This window comes from Silene latifolia, chromosome X, assembly GCF_048544455.1.
Source record: "Silene latifolia isolate original U9 population chromosome X, ASM4854445v1, whole genome shotgun sequence".
Classification (NCBI taxonomy): domain Eukaryota; kingdom Viridiplantae; phylum Streptophyta; class Magnoliopsida; order Caryophyllales; family Caryophyllaceae; genus Silene; species Silene latifolia.
Genome location: NC_133537.1, coordinates 122,588,886 through 122,592,932, shown reverse-complemented (window position 1 = coordinate 122,592,932; position 4,047 = coordinate 122,588,886). Strand labels below are relative to the sequence as shown.

At 38.9% G+C, this 4,047-nt stretch overlaps 1 long non-coding RNA gene across 1 annotated transcript; it reads left to right on the top strand.

Moving 5' to 3' along the window:
* Window positions 1–376: 376 nt before the first annotated feature.
* On the top strand, window positions 377–1,252 carry LOC141621585 (uncharacterized). The gene is made up of 2 exons (XR_012532467.1): window positions 377–851; window positions 959–1,252. It is a non-coding gene; the product is annotated as an uncharacterized LOC141621585 (long non-coding RNA).
* Window positions 1,253–4,047: the final 2,795 nt, after the last annotated feature.

The following is a 4,047-nucleotide window of genomic DNA, read 5'->3' as shown; positions in this document are numbered from 1 at the left end:
TAATTGGTAACATGTATAAATGTTTGCAAAGATCTCCAAATTTGTTTGCATCTCATGACTCTTTTGTAAAGTTCAATGGGCTTAATTATGATGAGTGGGTTTTAAAGATCCAAAGATACACCGGTATAATGGCTTTGGACATTGTCATCTTGACAGATGAGGTACCAACAAAAATTACACCTAAAAGCTTCGAAGCCGAAAAGTGTCATTATCAGGCTTGGGAGAAATCTAACAGGTTGGGTTTACACCTCATGAGGATGACAATGGCTGATAACATTAAGCCCTCCATGCCTAAAACAGAGAAAGCAAGGGAATTCATGCTTAAAGTAAAGGAGTGTTCACAGTCGGATTTAGCTGATAAGTCAATTGTTGGTAGTTTAATGAGTGAACTAACTACTAAAAGGTTTGACTGGTCTCAACCGATTCATGATCAATTTAACACACATGTCTAACCTGGCAGCAAAGTTGAAGACTTTAGGGATGGACGTAAGTGATACTTTCTTGGTACAATTCATCATTAACTCTCTACCTTATGAGTTTGGCCAGTTTCAGGTGAACTATAACACCATAAAAGATAAATGGAACTATCAAGAGTTAAAAGCCATGCTTATACAGGAGGAGGGGAGATTAAAGAAGATGAAAGATCAAGATGTTCATTTCCTAAGTCATGATGGTGCCAAAGAAGAAGAAGGCTAAACCGAGTAAGAAGGGTAAGAATGGTAAGAAGGGAAAGTCTTTCTTTAAGGGACCTGAAAGTGCGATCCAGAAAGAGAAGAAGTGTCACTTTTGCAAGAAAACGGGACACTTCAAGAAGGATTGTCCTAAAAGGAAGGCATGGTTCGAAAAGAAAGGTAAACATTATATTTTTGTTTGCTTTGAATCAAATCTTATAGAAGTACCTAGTAATACTTGGTGGTTAGATTCTGGTGCAACTACTCATATTTCTCACATTAAACAGGGATATCGTATGATCCAGCCCATAAGAGGAGCTGAACAGTTTGTATCCATGGGAAACAGGATGAAAGCACGCATTGAGGGCATTAGGACTTACAGATTAATCTTAGACACTGGTTGTCATATAGATCTTACAGATTGTCTCTATGTACCCGATTGTGCTAGAAATCTTGTATCATTAAGTAAATTGGATAATTTAGGTTTTAATTTCAAGTTTGGACATGGTGTATTTTCTATGTACCGTAATGAATACTTTTATGGTAGTGGTACTTTGATTGATTCACTTTATAGGTTCAATCTTGATGTTAAATTTTCTGATTCCCTATTTTATGTTGAGTGTCAAGGTATTAAACGTAGTGCATCAAATGAAAAATCAGCTTACTTGTGGCATCAAAGACTAGGTCACATATCCAAAGAAAGGTTAACGAGGTTGGTAAAAGATGAAATTCTACCTCAATTGGATTTTAGTGACTTAGATGTGTGTGTAGACTGCATTAAAGGTAAGCAGACTAAATATACAGTAAAGAAATCAGCTACAAGGAGCTCTCAACTTTTAGAAATTATACACACCGATATTTGTGGACCTTTTGACACTCCATCTTGGAGTGGTGAAAAGTACTTTATCACTTTTATAGATGATTTCTCGCGGTATGGTTTCACTTATTTGTTGCATGAAAAGGCTCATTCTGTGGATGTCCTTGAGATATTCATAAATGAGGTGAAAAGGCAGCTAGAAAAGAAAGTGAAGATTGTGAGATCGGATAGAGGTGGTGAGTTTTATGGAAGGTTTACTGAAAATGGACAATGTCCTGGTCCATTTGCAAAGTTACTTGAAAGTAGGGGTGTTTGTGCACAATACACAATGCCCGGTACACCTCAGCAGAACGGTGTTGCTGAAAGGCGGAATCGTACTTTAATGGAAAGGGTTAGAAGTATGTTAAGTAATTGTTCTTTACCTCTTTCACTATGGATCTATGCATTAAAGACAGCAACCTATGTTTTAAATCGGGTTCCTAGTAAAGCAGTTCCTAAGACTCCTTATGAACTGTGGACGGGAAGGAAACCGAGTTTAAGACATCTTCGAGTTTGGGGTTGCCCAGCTGAAGTGACGTTGTATAACCTAAATGAAAAGAAGCTAGATCCTAGGACAGTCAGTGGTTATTTCATTGGCTATCCTGAAAAGTCAAAGGGGTATAGATTTTACTATCCAAATCACAGTACGAGAATAGTAGAGACTGGAAATGCTAGATTCATTGAGAACGGTCAAACTAGTGGGAGCATTGAACCACGAAAAGTGGACATTAAAGAAATTCAGGTTGAAGTTTCTTCTCCTGAAGTTGCACGTGAAATTGTTGTACCAATCGTGTCGTCACAGTCAAATGACATAATGGGACAACAACGAAATGAAGTGCAAGACCCACAAAATGACAATACAATGATGATCAAGTCACAATTCAAGGGGAGAATAATATGTCACGTGAATGTCAAGGCAACTCGTAAGGCGAAGGAGGGTAGTCATTGTTCCCGGAGGAGGAACAATTAAGGCGATCTATAAGAGAAAGAAGATCACCATCCCAGGATGACTACGAGACATATAACGTTGAATGTGACTTGAGCATTAGTGAGGATCCCGTCTCATTCCGTAAGGCCATGGAAAGTGATAATTCTGAAAAGTGGTTAATTGCCATGAAAGAGGAGATGAAATCTATGGATGACAACAAAGTATGGGACTTAGTAGTGTTACCTGAGGGTTCTAAGGCCGTTGGGTCGAAATGGGTCTATAAGACCAAAAGGGACTCAAAAGGTAACATTGAAAGGTATAAGGCTCGACTTGTTGCCAAAGGTTTCACTCAGAAAGATGGCATTGACTATAAAGAAACTTTCTCTCCGGTGTCAAAGAAAGATTCTTTAAGAATTGTCTTGACTTTGGTAGCTCATTATGATCTAGAGCTTCACCAAATGGATGTAAAGACCGCATTTCTAAATGGTGAGCTTGAGGAAGAAGTATATATGGACCAACCTGAGGGATTTGCGTCCCCGGGTAATGAAGATAAGGTGTGTAGGCTGAGAAAGTCGATATATGGGCTAAAACAAGCTTCCAGACAATGGTATTTAAAGTTTAATGATACCATCACGTCATATGGGTTTGTAGAGATTACCGTCGATCGGTGTATCTACATTAAGATCAGTGGGAGTAGATTTGTTATTTTAGTCTTATATGTTGACGATATTTTGCTTGCTGTGAATGATCTAGGCATGTTGCATGACGTAAATAAATATCTATCTAAGAACTTTGAAATGAAAGATATGGGTGAGGCATCCTATGTGATCGGAATTGAAATTTTCCGTGGTAGATCACAAGGATTGTTAGGGTTGTCTCAGAAAGCTTACATTGACAAAGTTTTAGAGAGATATAGAATGAATGAATTCTCCGCAGGGATAGTTCCTATACAGAAAGGGGACAAATTTAGTAAAATGCAATGTCCCCGTAATGAGCTGGAACGAAAAGAAATGGAGAGAATTCCCTATGCATCTGTGGTTGGGATTTTGAACAATGTTCAGACATGTACTCGACCAGATATCAGCTTTGCTGTTGGAATGTTGGGTCGGTACCAAAGTAATCCCGGGATGGACCACTGGAAAGCTGCGAAGAAGGTCCTTAGGTACTTACAAGGCACTAAGGAGCTCATGCTTACTTATAGGAGATCTGATCATCTTGAGGTGATGGGTTATTCGATTGATTATGCCGATGTGTTGATAGTAGAAAATCAACATTTGGCTACTTGTTCCTTTTAGCTGAAGGGGCAGTATCATGGAAAAGTGGGAAGCAGTCTGTCATTGCTACTTCTACTATGGAAGCCGAATTTGTGGCATACTTTGAGGCCACTATTCATGCATTGTGGTTGCGAAACTTTATCTCGGGACTTGGGATCGTCGATAGTATAGCCAAGCCGCTGAGAATTTATTGCGACAATTCTGCAGTCGTCTTCTTCTCTAAGAACGATAAATACTCCAAGGGTGCTAAGCACATGGAATTAAAGTTCTTATCGGTCAAAGAGGAGGTACAGAAGCAAAGAGTGTCATTTGAGCATA